Source organism: Harpegnathos saltator, unplaced genomic scaffold (genome assembly GCF_003227715.2).
Source record: "Harpegnathos saltator strain DR-91 unplaced genomic scaffold, Hsal_v8.6 scaffold587, whole genome shotgun sequence".
NCBI lineage: Eukaryota > Metazoa > Arthropoda > Insecta > Hymenoptera > Formicidae > Harpegnathos > Harpegnathos saltator.
This window is the reverse complement of record NW_020230412.1, coordinates 1,350,107-1,371,116: the sequence shown is the minus strand read 5'-3', so window position 1 is coordinate 1,371,116 and position 21,010 is coordinate 1,350,107. Positions and strand designations below refer to the sequence as shown.

Below are 21,010 nucleotides of genomic sequence, written 5' to 3'. Positions count from 1 at the left end.
AACGTCAGATAGATTTTTATAATTTAGAGAAAAAGTAGAATTAATATGATTTAAGAAATAAAATCAAGATATAAAATCGTTGGAAAGTAATGAAGTTTATAATTAATAACTCGCGCACGTTTAGAAAATCAAAACTTCTCGGTACATGCAATATTATGTCCATATTATCTTCCAATATTATGTCCATATTATCTTCTAATTATAGAAATAATTCTTTGCAACTATTATTTTGCACAACTGTTATTGGCTCTAGAAATTTTTTGTAATTGTATATCTAGATGAATCTTGCCGTTAACCATACAAAATTTTCTTTCTTCTCTTACAAGTTGTATTTTATATTAATTTTTAAGGAGTGTTTCCTATTAATAAATGATTAAATGAGCAATTAATCATTGTCCAAGTTTATTCTCGAACAGCTTCCTGATTCTCCACAAGGCGTATCGTTTTGCGAAGAAATTACGATAAGATGTGATCTTCGTGCTTCGTCAAATTTGATCCCTCAAGGGAATTGTTGAATTCGTTGAGTTTTTATTGTCGAAAAGAAATTATAGTTTGTTTCTTTCTGCTCCCACCCTCCTTTCTCTTTCTCTACGCAATTGCTCAAACATCTTTCATAGCAGTGTCTCATCGCGGCAACAATTCGTGCAAAAAATTCACCGTAATGTGACATGTCGTCTCTCATCATCACTATCATTGCCCTACTTTTCAGCCAGTATATACGATCGAGCGAGGTTACGTGTGAACGCTTTCAACGCGCACGACGTAAATTCCACGTGGCTTAAGAAAGCCGCGAATTATAAAAATAGCGACACGCTCGAGAGACAAAGTTACTTTTTAAAACTTCTTTCCGCTATTTTTGGCGGCACTTAGAAGAAATTTCCTATCAACTTGTCGAAAAATACCAAATGTATCGCGCGCTTTTATACGTTACGAATTTTTCATACGTTGATTACGTGATAATCTTATTTCGCTTGTTACTTACCATTTCAATTATCTATCTTCCCATGCATTGTATGCAACAGTGAGAAGAAGTTGCTTACATAACCAGAAAAACGGAGATTTCTCCGAAGCTATATCGATATGTGTCGATCTATAATGAAAACCATAATCCAAGAACATAACCATCGGCATTGAATCTAAAGTTGATCTTCGAGTAATTTTAAACAAATTTTCAATGGCGTATTCAACATCATTAGCCGACAACCCCCTCGAAATCTTACAATTCATGTCGGAAACATTTTTTCGAACAAAATCCATTTCTTCCGAAATATCTTTCATGAGCATTTAAAGTAAGTCATCCTGTGTATAATAAAATATCAGTGTTACGTTGAATAATATTATCTTGATATATTTTATGTATTGACCTACAACGAAGTATATCGGATAATTTCCAAACTGCATTTTAATCTGCAGTTATGATCTGCCCTGGCACAAAACTTAACACAAGAAGTCATTAAACAGCGAAATTTTTCGTATGTGCTAAATTCCGCAAGATCGGCGATCTTTACTCCTGCTTCATCGATAACACGGCTAATAGGGACACGTTATCGCGAATGTCCGAAGAAACGGGCAAATTTTCACGGCGGTCGTTTAGTCCAGTTAATTGGGTCAAAATATGGCGTACCCCTCATCCTTGTCATCCTGCACCTTCCGCCGCCGCCGCCGTCAGCCTCACCCTTCTCCACCGCGTTCAGCACGACAACCCTGTTACCAAACCCTTGCTCCCTCTTTCTCCTTGGAATGCACGTCACAACGGGGGAGGTGATGACGTCGATGGAATGCGGACGTGCGATTGGCCGAAAGCTGGCTGACGTCACGGGGGTGAGTCTCTACATGCGCCCGTATGCAACCCCCTGGACTCCCTGCTGCCTCGATCGCGGAAACCCCACTCCCTTCCTCCTCGGTCGTGCATCGCACGCGGAGGGGCGCAATAGGTATCGAGAAATGGTGCATGGCAGTTCAAAGCCACAGTTTCCCACGGCTGTCCGATCCGAGAGGTTGTGCGTCTTTCACCTTCTTCTCCGTCTCTCTGATTCTTCGGGGCAACCGAGAGATTTCACCTCCTTTCCCGCTAACACGCGATAAAGACCCGTTTATCACAGCTTCTTTTCATTCGAGTCGGGCATACATCACACATCAAACTACACACATTCACATATACATGCGCACATACGCATATGCACATACATGCACGCGCGCGCGCACATACTGTTTTGCTGTCTCCATATTTCTTCACTTCTTCCTTGTTCTTCATTTCATCTGGTTTCGTGAGATTCAGAATCTTTTCCAAATAAGTCTCACTTTATGTTCTTTGCAATGTGCACTTATATCGATACGTCCGCAGTTAGGCGGCGAAGTGGCATAGTTCGTCTTCTTAAGTCTCTCGAGGGGCACAAGAACGGTATACCCGCACATCGGAGCTTTCTACCGTGCGCGCGCGCGCACGCGCGTATTGAAATAAAAATATAATTTAAAATACGTTACGAATCTACCGAATGCGAAATTTTATGCACATTTGTCTTATACGCGGAAACTAGTATCCACCATTTGCAAAAATTCGATCACCAGGCTCGTTTCTTTTGCCTGACGCATTTCCGAGTACAATTTGCTGAACTTATCGATCTAATCCCGTTGTCGTGTTATTACTCGGCCAACTTAATCGATCATACGTGACTTACGTCTGCGAACATGATTAATGAATAAAAGTAGAGTTCAATCTTGAGAAAGTTTCGAGTCGATACGAGCGAGTAGGTAGAGAGTTATACTTTAATCTGACCGAGTTTCCGTGACCTTCGGGCAAAAGCGGACAAATCGATAAATCGTTGACATTGTCAAATGAGGTAATTTCTTCTATAAAGCTCAGTATATATATAGCGGTGCAAGCCGTTATTGATTAACGAATATTCACGTACCTACGGTTTAAAAGCGACCGCGGCACAAAGTCCACGTATTAAATTCTTTTGTGATACTCGCAGAAAAATTGGTCGACTCGCGCTTCTTCGGATGACTCTCCAGCTATTATTTTCCTCGACAAAATTAGAGAAGAATCCTTTCCTTCTGAAAATAAAAATAAAACTCCGGGAATAGCGAAATAAAATTTTCATTGAGAAAAAGGGACTCCGAGAATACGTGTTTCTGTGTACAACTGGCCGAAATATTCGACTAACGGGACTCTATGAAATCGCTAAATCGCGCACACGTGCGGTGAAAATCAGTGTATTTTCCACTCCGAGAAAGATCCAAGCGCTCTTCATGGAACGGGGACTTCAGGAAGACGGTTATTTATTGGCCGCGCGGACCTCGAGTCGAAATCCTATTCATGATAGGTGCTTTAATCGCAACGTGATATCCCATCCTATCCGCACATCGGTAGATACATCCTTGGCTGGGCGACATCGGGTTTCATAAATAAAGCCCCATTGATGAGAAGTTCGCTGAGGGATGGGGTAGCATGACCTGCTGACCCAGATTTTCCATGACTTGCGTCATTCACAATTTCTCCCCACCGTGTGCCTCGGCAACTACACGCATCTAAAATAGTGGAGCGCACAAAGGAAAGTGGCGAGAGAGTGAACGGATGATGGTCGCAGGCCAGACAACGGGAGAATCGCAAATTGAACGCATCCTCGACGCAAGCAACCTCCGGGACTGCCACGATAACCGACGACTTTTGCTTCTCTTTGAAGACAGTGCTCGCGTTCGCATACCGGGTTCGCTCGACTGCATCGAATTCTTCCTGCGCTGATCGCCGTCGTGTCATCCTCAGCAGCTAAGTGTCGAGTGTTAGACTTCGCGGTGTCCGAGAATCTTTCGCTGCGACCATTCGGGAACCTATAACGAACTCACAAAGCGTATATCGGGGCGATAATTTTCGAGTTCGTTCGCATGAACTTCGAACTCCCAGACTTGCCTCTCTCCCCCGCGCGATTCGATCGCGAGTCGCGCTTGAGGTAAGTCAACGGTAAACCAGAGCGACAGGAGAAAGTTCAACCGCGCGCCGAAATGGACCCGTGATGAGCCATGGTGCGCCCTCGCTGCTGCCTAGCAACTATCCCCGGGGTCAATGGGATACGCGCACATGGGAGAATCTGGGTCAACCTGCAGGACCTTCAACGGAACCTCCTCCTTGGAACGGAGCCTCCTTGAAACCTCCCATCGCCTTGCAGCGCAAGGATACATGCGAAGGATGTATGTACGTATGTACCTGTGTGTGTGTTTCCAGTAGAACAAGAGAATGCTATAAAAACATTCGGCGTCGGATGGACCCAAGGTCGTTAACGGCTGTAAAACAAACTTGCTTCTAAGAATTTGTCGTACCTGCTGCTCGAGATACGTCTTACTCGCGTGAATACGTGGGGTTGTTTCGCGTTATGATCTGATGAGATGATAATGAAAAAAAAAAATGACAGATGTGTCACGATGAATTTTCTCGCAATTCTGACGTTCGTCCACGAGGATCAAATCAACAGAAATTCGCTATCGAAAATTTGTAGTGTGTGTGCTCGTTACACACATACTGTTCCTTGTATAACACATAAAATGATCAAGTTACTCGCAATAGATTTTCTTTTTTTCTCTTTGCCGGTGTTATGTCCATTTGCAAGGAAAAATTAATAATTATACGAGAGATAAAAACGGGGTTAATGTGAGGAAGGCTGTATTTTGGAAAAATATCGCACTTTGTAACAAATCTTGAACTCGCCCTTGGTTCGTCCTTGTAATCTCTCTTACTGACCCGAATACCTATATACGGGAAGGCGCGCTATTTATAGAACCACCCCCGATGAACGACCCCACGAGCGCAACGTAACGAAGGTCTGTATCAAACGCGGACAAAGAGACGGGGCGAATGAGCGCATTTCTTCTGCGATTACATTTATGCTTAAGCGATTCGACAATTCGACGATTGATGGCGCTTGCACAAATCACTTCCACGGAAAGACAAAACGGGAAATTTATTACAAATCATAAAATTGAATAATCAATTAAACAAAATTTATCACAAGTTAAGTAATTGATCAAAACTGCTTGCAAATTATAAAATTTATTTTTAATTGTTTAATCAAAGGATTAAAATTATATTACAAATTATGGGAAGATAATTTACGTAATATTCAACATATCCTATAAAATTATGTCTCAATCGAATCTTATCTATTCACATTATATATAAAGACATTTTTCTCAGTTAATATATTTATTAATTCTCCATTAAATAAAATAAATGTTTATTTCTTTCTTACTTTTATTTTTAGCGATTATTTGCCTCACTTTGATTGGATATCACGCAGAGAGAGAAAGCGTTTATTCTCTCCATTCTTGACTTAATTTCCCACAAATTGCATCTTTCGCAACATTTGATGCTAATTTTCGCTTGGAAGTCTACAACGTGGCTAACATTGACCTTTTGAGTATTTACGGGTATGTTCTATTTATACATAAAAGTCGATAATTTGATATCTTGCCACTGCCGTTGGGGAAATAGTCGCTGTTGAACGTATATTCTCGATCCGGGACAGGAGACGTATCATCGGTCCCTTGCGATCCCTTACCACACCACGTCTCAATTTTTTCGAAGACGCTTACGCGTCGTCTCCAGCGCGCGCTCGTCAAATATGCAAGGTGCTTATCGAGAGGAACATTTAAGCATTAAGAGTTTACGTCGATCGTTAAAACTCGAGTCCTTAAGCATATTACACAGCGTACTTACCTACGTACACCCGATGGTTCATGCGTTAGCCGGTATTCTTACACTGTCTTCTACCCCTTTTGCCCTGGTTTCGTGCCTCATCCCTCTTTCCGCCACCACCTTCCGTGACCTCGCTCTCCCTGGCGCAACGAGTTCACTGGCCCTACGGTTGCAAGTGTGTTTCCCTCTGACGTCATCGACCACCCGCGCGTCATCGAGCGCCGCTGCCTGTGACATTGTCGTTATACATAATAAGCGAGAACGTCGATAATAAAAGAAAATATCTTTTAAATAATGACGTCAAATAACTCGCTCCGATGCGTTACTTCAAAGGGACGACCTCACTGTTAACGTGCTTTCGCGAAGAAAGATCTATTAACACTTCTTTGACCGTTATAAATACGGAGTATATGCCTTTTCCCTCCTTCCCCCTCACTCTTTCAGCCCTCTCGTTCTTCCTCTCTCGTTCCCTCGATGGTAGATAACATCGCCGACATCGATTGCACTTTCCACGTGTGGACAATGAAGTAATGTTGCCAGAAAAACAACGTCTGGACGAAACTACAGTACCGATGTGTGTCGATAGAGTACTGTCCATTGGTAATTCGAATGCCTTTCCCTTCACAGTAACATATCGCCATTACTTGCCGAATAGAAGAGATAGACTATATCACAGACGACAGTCGTTCGACAAATGCATGGCTTTTCTACTTAGCAGATCGAATCTAAGGCCTACGATAGATATAGTAAGCCTTTAGTCATTTGCATTAAGTTCTATTATTTCTGATAGAAAAATTTTCTATGCTGCCTTAATAGCTAAAATCTGACGAGCTTACCTAAAGCTTAAAGATTATGATTTTTAAGTCATAATCTTTAAGCTTTTTCTTAAGTCAGCGGGAAATGCTTTCTGCAGAAAATTAAATCACAGTTTTGGGCTTGGAACAAAAGACTAAAGTCTCATTACTATTGTGTATCAGGATTTGGGCTCACAAAAAGCCGAAGTCACCTGTATGAAGGTTCAAGCGTGTAATAACAGATCTGTTCTTTGTAGCTGTAATTTTTTAATTATCTTGGAATTTCCCTATTTTATTCTTTCTTCCACTAAGAATCAAACATGTACCTACTTAATGAAGGCAGTGCAACATAATGCAGCAATAAAAACCGATGTGAGCCTAATGTAAGCAGTTTCTATACCTAATGTGAGTTTCTATATTCATCTAAAACGATGGAGCTTTTAAAAATTCTTATGCTATATGGAAGACCTATTAAACAATCATTTTCTTTTCTGCATAGCTTAATAAATTTATAATTAATAAATGATAATCAATAGCTCATAATTATTAATTAAAAATTTAACTGACCTCTCAATGCCATCGCTTTAGATAAGCATAGAAATTGTTCACACTATTAATGTTCAAAACTTTATACAGACAGTTGCAAAAGTGTGACGTTTCAAAAATGTGTTGCATCGTTGCAACTGTTCACGCATACTATTAAATATATGACACACATGTACGCTCATTTGAATTTTTTATAATATAATATGAATAATATAATATAATATGAAGTTAGATTATACGTTATAACATATCAGTATTAATCACATGAATAAAATGTATTAAATGAATAATATATTCAAAGAATAAGCAAAAGAAACTCATAATTTTTGAACTTAAATTAATAGAATATTAGTCTACCTGATTATTGAGGAAGCAAAAAAATGAAAAGTGAACTGTTTTACGTGAATTTTAGTCATCTTGTAAATTTTCATATTGTAGAAATGTGAAACTTACCACGTAAACTTTTTCACCTTAAAAATTGATGAGAAAAGGGATGGAAATTCAGTAAAAATTTAAATATTTCTCAGTCTTGATATGTGTATATAATATATATATATATATATATTAATATTCACAAAGTAGAACTAATATTTATGGTTATATGTAACCTCTTTTAAAAATGAAAATGAATGATACATTCAAGATATAATCATATAATCATATAATAAATCATATTTAGTGGTTTCGCTTTCCGTACAGTCAGTTACATAATTGCTCTCCAAATGAAAAAATTCATACGAAATCAGAATGAGCGAAAAATGAAAAGTGATAAATTTCGCTCGAATTACGTGATCCATGCTTAGAAATTAGTAATACCGATTATTACAATACTTATATTTATATAGTGCCTTAGTAAGAAAATTTATCGAATTTCTCTTCCGCAAATTCTAAACAATCCACAACTTTGTTCAATGACTCACGAAAAATATTCAGAAACGAATTTTAATGAAATCAAATATCTATATAATCTACGAAAATCTACCATGAAAAATTTCCTTATATATTATATTTACATTGTGGATTTCCTTATAAGAGAATAAAAAAATAACAAGTCTATCAGGTGCCCGTACTTTACCAATGACATGTGTCATTATCTTACAAATTGTCTTTTATAATTATTATTTATCGGTATATGATACTAAATAGAAACATACATAGTTATTATTTGCGCATAGTTTTTATTTGTATATACGCTCATGTGTAATAAGCACATATGTCATAAGCGAGCATATTATTTATAAAAAGTAGACTTACACTAGCCTTCATTGTTGCTACATCATTGCCAGAAACCAAAAGCTTTGAAAGAATTTTCTCAAATCGCAGCTAATGCAAGGCATAAATAATATAGTGTACAAGGGAGGTCGTTTTCTTAGCGATAAGATTGCAATTAGCGCGCCTCGTGTCTGCTCTCCTGTGGTGAGACAAGGACAGAAATTGATCGTCCGTCCTTGTCTAACTAGTTTTTACTATACATTAGTGTACATAATACGAAACAAAATCAAAATTGTAGATATTGCGACATTTTTTACTGAGAAAATTGGCTACGTAGTTCAAAGTGTCCATTTTGTGCACCTAGAATCAGTTCAAAATCAGATAACAATTAAACCACGAGCATGGTTACTTTCATAGTTAGGCTTTTCTTTAATATCTATTAACTTTTCGCAATTGCTTTTTTCACTATAGGCACTATAGGCACCGGAATTTTCTCTCGACAGTCAAGAACGCGGCCAACATTGACCTTTCAGATATTTACGGGCATGTTCTATTTATACGTAAAGGTCGATAATTTGATATCGCGCCACCGCCGTCGAGAAAGTAGCCGGTGCTAAATGTACATTCTCGATCCGAGACGTATTATCGGTCCCTTACGGGCTCTCGCCGCATCACGCTACAATTTTTTGAGAACGTCTACCCGTTGAACTCCAGTAAACGCTCGTCGAATATGTAAGTTGCACATCGAGGAGAACAATTAAGCGTCGATCGTTAAAACTCGACTCCTTAACTATATAATACGTACTTCTATACGTACACTCGACAGTACGCGCCTTAGCTGGTTATTCTTACACTGTCTTCTGCCCCTTCTGCCCTAGTTTCGCACCTCCACTACCTTCTGTGACCTCGCTCTCCCTGGCGCAATGAGTTCACTGGCCCTCGGTTGCAAGGGTGTTTCCCTCTGACGTCACCGACTACCCGCGCGTCATCGAGCGCCGCTGCCTGTGACATTGAGCGCATCTAGCACTGCTACCGCTTGCTAAGTGCTCAGTCAGCCTTTAGATCTTATTGGTCTGTACCCTTAGATCTTCATGAAATTCGAAAGTACATATGAAGCAGTTCCAAAAATTCACTGAATACTTATAGTAATGTATTGGACACCTGTGATTGGGTGTATTTTTTCATATCTGACAAAGATCTAAAAATATAATTTATATTATATTCAAGTTATATATTCAAAGTCGCGGAACGTTTAATGAGATATTGTAGTACTGAATGCGTCTATTGTCGTTATATATACGCAACATCGATAATAAACAAAAATTTTTCATATATTGTTATCAAATACCTCAATGAGTTACTTCAAAGAAACTCACCATTTACGTGTAACAGTAAAAGATCTATTAACACTTCTATCTTTGACTGTAATAAATACGGAGGATATCTTGGCTTTCTTTCTTTTTTTTCTCTCTCCTTTCTGTTGGTCTTATCGTCATGATACAATATGATACAATATGATTGGATAATTAAAAGTTGCGTTACTTTTCCTGATTTTTGCAATGCATCCTATATTCAAAGAGAATTTGTCTTTTGGTGATTCCGAGGAGATACATTTTCCTATTGGGGTGTGTTGCGAAACTCATCGAATTAAAAATTGCAATTTTCGATCATCTAACCACAGATAATATTGTTGATGCACCAACATCGATTGCAACATTTCCGCACGAGGATAACAGGACAACATTGCCGGAAAAACAATATAAACTGCAATACCGATGTGTAGGTCGATAGAGTACTGTGCATTGGTAATACGAGCGCCGGGGATGACATGGCATACGACGCATCCCTTACCGTGTGCAAAGTGCCAAGGTGCTTGGCCGAGAGGTTTCCTTTTGCGCTAAACGTTGCCGTTACCCATCGAGCAAAAATAGACGTTCTGAATTGCGAGCACGACCGTCTGATCGAATGCGCGGTTCTTTCACTTGCAAGGTTGAGTCCCGGACTCGCGTTGAGAAGCGATTCATTCGCTGCGTTCGGCACAACTGAGCACTTGGTAATTATTACCGCTGAGTAATACATTCTTCTAGCGATAAGTATATTATTAAGTATCTGATAGCATATTTTCAAATAGTCAAATCTGCGCGAGCAAATTTCGAGCAAAGTTTGCTATCAATTTTTTATGGCAGATACGTAACAAATTTGATGCAGGATCTGTGTTATCAAATTCTGTCGATACCGCCAAATATGCGACAGAGCTTGCTGCCGGGCAACTTGCAGCAAATTTGGAGCAAAAATCGCGTAAACTTTGATATGCATAACACTTGTAGCTAAGTTATATGCAATAAGGTTTACGCCGTTTTTGTTACAAATTTGTTACAAATTACCTGGCAGCAGATCTTGACGTCAAAACACAAGCTGAATGCGAACACAGATTGCTATGGTTTTGGTATAGTTTTTTTATCAAATTTGCACGCAATTTGCGGTCAATTTGCTTACTGCGTTCTAATTGCAGACAATAATCACTAAGAGTTCATTTCTGCAGAACGCAAACAATGATTGTGTTCAATAGAAAAAAGCAGCTTTGCAACTGTTACAAGACTGACAGCCGAACGACACGGTTTATAACAGTTTATGCTTTTCTAACACATTTATCTTAAGAAATCACCATTTTCTCCAACTTTGATATATTAGGTCGCTTACCAAATATATTGAAAAGTATAAATAGCTAAGTGTTATCTAGCGTCAAACTAGCAGTATACAATATTTTTTCTGTGTTATCTTATTTTTTCTCTGCTATCTTACTTTTCTTACTTATTGCAGTCTATTGAGAGAATTGTTAGTTTTGCAGCACTAAATACTTAAACGCTCGTTGACTTAGCCGATAAATTCAAATTACGTAAGATCGAATTTGTAATAATTTAAATATCGCGACATGTTCATAGATGCTATTTAAAATCATCGCTGTATATAGGATCGACTTTTCATTAACAGCAACATTAAAGGCATTCTTCATAAATCTATTTTTATAGAAGAAAAGGTTATTTTTACAAATTAATTTCACTAATTATGTAATAAATATTAATTTAAAGCAAAATTGAGATACATAAGTATATGTAACAAATATATTGCATATATATTAATATGTAATATTACATATATACATATTTATCTCAACTTTGATTTAAATTAATATTTATTACTCAGGTAGTGAAAATAATTTATAAAAGAATTTTTTTCACAATATATAATATAATATTATTATATATATTATATATATTTAACATGCAAAATTATATATTAATATTGTATGTATATTATATAAATATGAAATTAAATAAATATGAAAATATTAGTTATTTTTTATTTTACTTATTAGTGTCTTATGTATTAGTTAATCTAATAAAAATATATAGACAATAAAAAAAGATATTTACATGTAAATTGTATTTACATGCACATGTATCTCGAGTATAATATATATTATAAATTATTAATTTCTCTTCACTTTTTAGATTTTTAGAAGAAAATCGATAGCTTTATAAAAATATTTCACCGTTTTTATCCTCATATTGCCTGTTTTTGGCCCGTTTTTAATCCGTTTTTTACCTGTTTCTTCATTTTTATGTCAGTTTCTTACACTCTCAAGCCCGCGCAGCATATAGGGAGAAAAATTATGATGAGTATACGTAAGTATGCGCGAGTATGCATGAATATTTCTAAGCAGATTGTCCGTCTTTAACACTCTTTTTTCAGCTGATGAGTGACTGCACATTAATACATACCTCTTTTACTCAAGACTCTCTCTCTCCTCTTTTCCTCTCCTCTCCTCAGACCTCTTTTACTCAATTGAAATAAATGGAGTAAAAATATACGTATTAACGTGCTGTTTACACGCAGCTGAGAAAAGAGTGTTAAAGACGGGCAATCTGCTTAAAAATATACTTTATGGTATGTTTCTACTACTTGTTTTTACTCTACTACTCGACAATCCATTTTCACTACTCATTGTTTAAATAAAAGTGCCTCTTTCCGACCTAAAAACAGTGTCATACTCGCTGAGTTGAATGCACACTTTTTACAACTCAAATTTAAAATCAAAACCGATTTTTGAGGGCTAAAAAACAGTAAAATATTTTTGTAAGGGTAGTTTAGAAATTTTTGTTTAATGTGCGTATATATATAATATATTAAATTTAAATATCATAATACTTTTTTATTATAATCTTAAATTTGATTCAAAATATTTAGAAAAATTGAAAATTGAAATTGGAAATATGATATTAACCTCAAAATATATATATAAAAAATGTCAAATTTTGTTGCAATAGTTCATTGGATTTCCAGATTGTTGTCGTGTCCACTTTGAATTTATTTCCGACGTTTCATGAACATTTCAGTCCACTTCTTCATGATTCTGAAAATCAGGCAGAAGAACGATTTGAAACTGTCGGTTTTTAAACCTATTTAATTGTAAATATCTCAGCTTCCTAATGATTAATTTTTTTCAAACTATACATTTGATGTCAATATAGAAAGAGAGAGTATGAACACTTTTTTCTCGGTATTGGAATTTGGATTGAAATGCAGCCGATATCCAATGATAATATTAATTTTCTTTTAATTTAAAAAACAAACTTCAAAAAGGAAAAAAAAAAGTTTAAACTATATTGGAGCCGAATATACAGATGTGCAAGCAGCACATTTCCGCTAATATGTAATTAAAATTTTAAAAATTTTCTAAGAAAGTGATTTTACAGACCAATTATTTTAATTTATACAACTCACTTTTAATTCATAAAATCTTGATATGACATCTTGATATTTACATAGAATATACGTGTATATATACTGGGTGACTCGAAATTCCCGCATTCAGAGTACAAGACATGATACTTTATGCTAAAACAAACAACTTTTTCCTTTAGCAAAATTGCGTCCGACAAATAGTTTTTGCAGAAAAGCGTGTTAAAGTTAACGAATAAGTGTTCTTGTCTATGTAGCGCTCAGGGCCGATGCGCGCCTCACTCGCGTGTACCTAGTTAGTGACTAGTATTCATAAGTAATGTCTTTTAAGACACTCATATGGCTCTTTTGTAATTAGTTTACATCTTAAGACTGTACTTAAGACAATCTTAAATAATAAGAGTCAACTATAAACAATACCAGAATTTCACAAGGCATATTACTCACAGACAACTCACAAAGCATATTACTATTTACATTTGTTTTTATTTTCAGATGATATTGTGCAATCAGACAATTTTTTATTCATTTATTACATTTATATATAATTTATTCATTTATATTCATTAATATTATATTCATTAATAATATATTTATTCATTTATATATAAGAAATAAAAGTAGTACTTATTTTATTAACTTTTCATTATTTAAGCAATACAATACGGACGAAGGTCAAATCCCGGTATTGTTCATAGTTGATTCTTATTATTTAAGATTGTCTTAAATAAAGTCTTAAGGTGTCGTAAACTAATCACAACAACCGTATGAGCGTTTTAAAAGACATTACTTATGAATACCTGTCATTGACTACACTGTAAAAAATGATGTGTTAAATTCAACATATTTCATGTGTCTCAAATCATCCACTCTTATTTATGTGTTAATTTAACATATAGCAAATATGTTAAAAAATAACACACATAAAAATATGTAAAAAATTAACACAAAAATTTAACATTTGAATGCCGTCAAGAATAACAGTTTGTGTTAAATTGACATACAATGAATGTTACTTCAGCATTTGGGAAAAGTAATGATCTATGATTTAATGAAATGAAAATGTTAGATTGACATAATCTATATGTTCTAAAAAATCCAATCTTCACATACTAGAAATGTTAACATTACATTATACATTTAACCCAAGATAACTGTTATAATGAGGAAAGTAACACATTTTAGGTGTTGACTTCAACATATAAGATATGTTACAACAAGAATTCATTCATTTACCTGATGTATACAATTCATTTATATAAATTGTGTTATTTTAATATTTGGAAGTGTCATTTTAACACTTGAAAATAGATAATCTTAATTTAACACAAGAAAGTCTAGGTAACACAACAACGATATATTAAATTAACACACGACTGTGTAAAAATTTAACACAAAACTTTCTACACACAAATAATTTTAACAAAAGTACGAAATGTTTGAACTGTGTAAGTACACGCGAGTGAGGCGCGCGCGCCGGCCCTGAGCGCTACATAGACAAGAACGCTTATTCGTTAACTTTAACACGCTCTCCTGCAAAAACTATTTATCAGATGCAATTTTGCTAAAGGAAAAAGTTGTTTGTTTTAACATAAAGTATCATGTCTTGTGCTCCGAATGTGGGAATTTCGGATCACTTTGTACAATGTATAATTAATATCATAAGTTATAGTTGTACAATTAAAAATATAAATTAACCACATATAAATATAATATTCAACAAAAAGAATACTATTAAAAAACGTTAGAAGAAAACTCCAATAAATCGTTGCAGAAAATAATTCGCATAAATGTGGTCGGTGATAAATAATAATATAAAACAAATTAAACTGATATATTCGAACTATATTATATATTTTAACTATATATTTTATATATCCGCACGAACTATATATTCGAACAAATAAAAAAGTAATAAACCCAACGTTATATCGTTTATTTGATATCGTCTTTCAAAGTTGCCAGTTAATATTAATGTTTTCCTCAAAAACCAACTCTACATGTAAATATAAATTAACAATTAATATTCCTCCTCAAAATGACTCATCAAAACATTGATATATATAGAAATAATCAATATTTTTCTGCCGCCCACCCTTCGAATATTAATCAGCTATCTCAGCTACTTTTATATAACATGTGTTCGAATAAAATATTTTAAAATATGTCGAGAAAAATTATTAAACATGAATTAGTAAGAGATTCCGAATATATAAATAATTACAAATTGTTGTAAAATAAAATTTTCACAATTGTTTTAGTTACATAGAAATATAAAAGTCAAAAATATATTTAAAAAAAAATAGTACTAAAAGAGAAATGTTACTGAAAATAACTTTATTAAGGAAGAAAAAGAGAAAGAGAGAGAGAGAGAGAGAGAGAAAAAGTTGTTATTAAAAATCATACTGTATTGAAAAAAAATCATATAAATACACACATTATCCTAAATATACAAAAATATAAAAATAAAAGAGACATCAGCAAAAATATATAACTTTTTTCACAAGATATCGATATAAATAAAAATATTGGCCAGATCGAGTAAATAATTCCATACAAATAGATGATTTAGCTACAAAAAAATAAATATATATAAAAATGACGAAGATAGAAAATGTAACCTAAATAAGAAAGAAAAATTTCCTTAAATAAGAAGAAACTCGAACTTTAGAACTTTTTTACTATTTTACTACTAACTTATTTTATTATTTTATTATTTTATAAGAAATATATATATATATAATAAATATAAATTCTTCTTTTTATATCTTAATGTATTTATATTTTTTATTACTTTATTTTAGTCCTGTATTTTTATAAGAATAATGATATCAGGAAATTTATGTCAAGTATAAAAGTGACAAATTATTAATACTTGATTTTTTTAATGTATAAGTAATAAACTAGAAATATAATTCAGTAAACTTACACTGTATAATGATCATATCAATGTTATTATTTTTATTAGTAAGGAGAATTATAGAAACTATCTTTGATCTAAAATCTAAAACCCATTATACGCATTATTTTCCTTTTACACTAATAATCAATAAATAATTATAAAATTAATTTTTGTTGTAACACTTATCTCGATGAAAGTACCTAAATCTCGAGCCCCTCGAGATTTGGCTGCGGATAACTACAGCCTCATTAATCAGAACCGAAAAAAACCGCAGTTATCGAGAACTTAAGCGGGTATTGAAGTTTTTGTTTCCAACCCATTTCAAATCCGTATTCGCATATAGAAAAGCGAACATTGCAAAGTGTATAATCCTCTTTTTCTTTAAAAAAGAAAAGACAACAGCATATTTTCCACAAAAATTCATCATCATTTAAGGCCGAGCTCACCAATGGTACGTCGCCTCGAAATTTGATATATTACTGTGAGGAACCGAAAGATCTACTTACACATGACCTCATATGAATGACAAAGAAAATCCCCGTGAACAAGAAGTCCGATCGCAATTATTTTGAACAACAGAAAAGCCTCTAGTGCTGCATCCGCGTACCAGATGGCAGGGCAAACTCCGAGAAACTAGCAAATTGATCTGCCGTACGCTCATATACGGGCAGTCGCCTCGCGAGCATCTGCTATGTCAATTATCTGGATAAGCCGCGTGAATCCCGCGAGATCACCACGCGAGGTCTCCTCCTCTGCGATCAGCGCGATTTCATCTGCAATGAGGCACGCGATCGACGACGCCGCCGCGTGATCGCCGGAATCGTCGCCGCTGTTGGTGAACGACGTTGCAGGTGGCAGCCGTCGGACGCGGCGTCGCGTGCCGTCGCTTGCGATTCACAACGACGCGGCTCGCCTCAGTCGCTTTGCGCCCGTAAACAAATTCAGCGAATCTACATCGTTTTCTCGGGTATGTATCCTCTCAGATTCTCTCTCACGTTCTCGAGGCCGTACAAATTCCTACGCTCGTCTCGGCGATCGCAGCACGGACGAAAATTCAGAAATTCTCGATGAGAACTCGCAAGTCTAGTCGTATGCAATCTTCGACCGCTCGATCGAGTGAGTCGCTCTTTGCTTCAGCCACGATTTAAACCGAACATTCGGTGGCCGAGGAACAAACTAATTGCGCAATTAGTTCGCCCGATTTATAATATTTTTTACCAGTCACTTGGCACACGCGATTCCCAAGAGACACGCTTTTGATCGTGCGCGATCCTCAACTATTTGATCGGATGAATCACTTATTTCTTTGTATTTTTTGTCGATCGTGAACAAGTAGTGTAATAATTAAAAGATGATATAATTACGTGATTAGTTGCCATGGTTTTCTAGTGATATCTACACGCGCGACTCGTTTCGGTATTTGATATCCGATTATTTGAGAAAACCTTCGTTTTTTCCGACAGAAATATTAGGAAACGCAAGAATTCGAGTATTCTTTGTCTTCTATTTCTGCTCGTTAAAATTTTTATTAGTTATTTAAGTTGCATATTAGTTTAATTAGTGCTGCACTATTGTTGAGAGATTGGATTTTATTTTGAATGTTAATAGAACATAATTACGAGTTTCGACTTTGAAAATAAGCTATTTCTCTTTATTACGCAACATTCCTAAAAATGACTTGAAACATAATCTTCACACCTCATACATGTACTAACAAATTTTATATAATTTCTCTGCCAAAGATATATATGTTCAAACAATTTTAGTGTTGTTCATTTTGTTATTTTCATTACTTTTTACATATATTTATAAATATAACGAGATAAGTATATCAAGTATAACGAGAATAAAATTAAGCATACCTATAAGAGCTGTATGGAAAATTGGATTTAATAGTGACAATTACATATTGAAATCAAAGAGAAACAGAAGTAACTTCGGTAATAAAGATTTTAACAGCCGATTTTTACGTTTTCGATGACATTTAATGGAAATCTCAGCCGATATTCGTTGCTTTCGCATTATACACGACGGCAGACGAAGAAAAGACACATTTATTTAATAAACGTTGTTATTTTACAAACTATTGCACATTTTTCTCATTTTTATTTAGGAAAATGCTTTGAATCTTAAATTTTATTCCAAAACTTGTTGAATCGCCAGCAATTGCTATCTCTTACGTCTTTTTTTTTTTTAATTTGCCATATTTAACATTTAAGCTAAACATAAATTAATACATCAAATTATATAAAACCTTAGGAAAAAGATCAATTTAATGTTTCTCGCAAATTTTTAACAGTTATCAAAATGCACAGTGTTTTATTCGACCGCGTTTACGCACATGTAGGCTTAAAATTTAAGAAGCAATTTTTATAGCGAACCTAATAAATCCATAACATTCTTAAATGATTAACTAATAAGATAGAATAAACTTAAATATATGCGTCAATGGCGCTTATTATTCCTAAAAGAATTGCCACTTCTCAAAAAAATGCATTTCCGTATTTCACTTATAAATATCCAATTGCTAACTTCAATAACAATAACACGAACTTTTTTAACATTATTTCTGAAAGAATGGACGAAGTTTCAACGTAAAATCTCCGGTCGAGCATTCATTATCATCAATTCTTACGAAAACAACGATGACTGCGATGACATCGAACAACGTTTAACACATTAATTGTGCCGTGTTGATTTTTTCGTTGATTATACAAATCTTTAACTAATAATCAAATTACTAAAGATATGATAAATAAATAAAACTGCAGACGTAATTTTTAAACACAAATAATTTTATATGTAACTTAATAAGACAAAGTGTAGAAAACTCCAGTAACGTCTACTATTTCGGCTCAAGCCCATCGTATTTACATAATTTTGTATTGTAACTGTATGTTTTGAAAAAAACCGTAACCCAATAACAATGTGAGAGAATGTACGCTCAAATTTCCTGCAAAATAGTAATGATGAAGTAAAATATGTATCCACGAAATGATACTTGCAATCAATTGCACAGATTTGTAAAACAATTCAAGCACTTTCCTTTTGCTATAATAATCAATAAATTACTGTAAAATCAACGTGACATGCAATCCGTTCTTTTCACCTATCTTTCCTATAATTCCGTCACGTTGATTTTACAATTATTTATTGATTACTAGAGCAAAAAAAACGTTCGAATTTTACAAATCTGCTCAATGACTTTCAAGTGTCATCTAGTGAACATATTTTTTCGTCCGAACGTATTTTGCAAGAGTTTTAAGCGCGCATTTTCTCGGCTTCTGACATAAGAAACTAGAATGGTCGCGGAGAATAACCGAGAGCCTCAAATGCGGTAATAATATTGCGTATATGCATTCGCCGTGTATATTATTGTTGCATTTAATGTGTCTGCTAATTTCTCCCAAAAGCAACAGTCATGATACAGAAATACATAAATATGATGCATCCGAGATGAAATATCACTCAGTCAGAACTACAACGTTGACTCAAGGTTGATTCTACGTCGATAAAGGTTGAATTAACGTTGATTCAACGGTTCATCGACCATTTCAACAACAAATCAACGTCAAATCAACATTACGGTTCTGACTGGACATAACTGAAAATAAAAGCCATTATTGAAATTGAATTATTCTTCGTAGTATCATAATCGCTCATCGGTGCTGGTCATAATATTCAACATGTTGAGCCCATGATGTATGCAAAAACGTAAATAGTAAAACGTAAGTAATAATAAATTGCCCAACCGTAGTCGATTATTTCTTTATTAGTGGAGAATAATCGGCTGTAGTTGGTTAATTTGTTCACTATTTATGTCTTACATAGGGTTGTCAGATTTGCAAGTAGGGAAGGATGGCCGAAAATTTTAATGCGCAAAAAGAAAGGTCGTCGGGTAGAATGTGCTTCTCATCTTTCCGAACGTTAATTTTCAACTGCATATACCATATGTTTCATGTATATATTTTACATGTATATGTTATTAATAAACATGTACTGATAAAAATGGTACTAGCTAGTGACTATGATAAGTCACTATAGCCACATCTGACAAACAAACAAAAATTCCTTCGATGCGGTAGAAAAAGACAAATAGCGTCCTTGGCGGAACAGGAAAATTCTGGCTAGAAAGAAGGAGAATCTTTCCCCCAAAGAAGAATCTGGCAACCTTAGTCTTACAACTCATGTTCTTGCGTGTGTCGTGGACCTTAATATATTTGCTACCTTATATGACGCACTAATCTCTCACTTCCAGTCGATTTTTATTCAACATTTTGCAATTGTGTGACAATTTCTCTTCCTATGGCCACATAAACAAACCAAATCTGCTTACTCAATTACATAAAAACATGTACAACGTAGCCTGCGAGGAGAGTTCCCTGAATAAACTGTTGTAGCGAACGTATTAGCGATAGGCCTCAAACGCAACACAGTAAGCGGCAAGAATATTGTCTGAACATGCCGATACCATGTGGAAAATGGCAGTTCTATCATCGAACGATCAATGTCTCGAGGCGTATCGCGCGATAGCCGACGACAGCGAACGCATTCGGCAGCGACGAGCAAGGTCGAGCATGGAAGACGGACATAGGTTAGCTCGACGAAAGAAACGTTATCTTCACTAGGGAAGACGATATCTCTACGCCAATGAGATTGGCATGGCTTCGCGTGGGGTGGACGGGATTAATCCCGTTTACCTCTACGGCAGATTTAAGGCTTCTTATGCATCTCTTCGTACCTACGCACGCATGCGGCTGTCTTGTACGCTCGTACACATACAATCTACAAAACAAGTACGTCTCTTTCGAGCTGGATTCCTCTCGTTCCCTTTCAGCTGCGAATCACTGATTTTTTGGCACTGTATAATCGCTCTGGCAAATAATCTATTAAGTAGCATCGAGAGAAAGTGCGAGAATTTTGACATTTAACACGTTGAACGCTCGATATAAATCGAATATATTTCCCGCAAGACCCAAATCCGGAATTTCTCGCGTAGATCATCGTATTAGCATATAAGCAGCTGATAACGATTCAATTGTCTTTTCAACACGGTTGGAATTATTACAAAAGCAACTACTCAACGATGAAGCTCACTGAATTCTTTTGTTACAGTGATTTCTT

General features: G+C 35.2%; 1 long non-coding RNA gene across 1 annotated transcript; it reads left to right on the top strand.

Moving 5' to 3' along the window:
- The first annotated feature begins 3,083 nt into the window (after nucleotides 1-3,083).
- On the top strand, nucleotides 3,084-9,480 carry LOC112589703 (uncharacterized). Its single transcript, XR_003113712.1, has 3 exons — nucleotides 3,084-4,192; nucleotides 8,713-8,973; nucleotides 9,120-9,480. It is a non-coding gene; the product is annotated as an uncharacterized LOC112589703 (long non-coding RNA).
- Nucleotides 9,481-21,010: the final 11,530 nt, after the last annotated feature.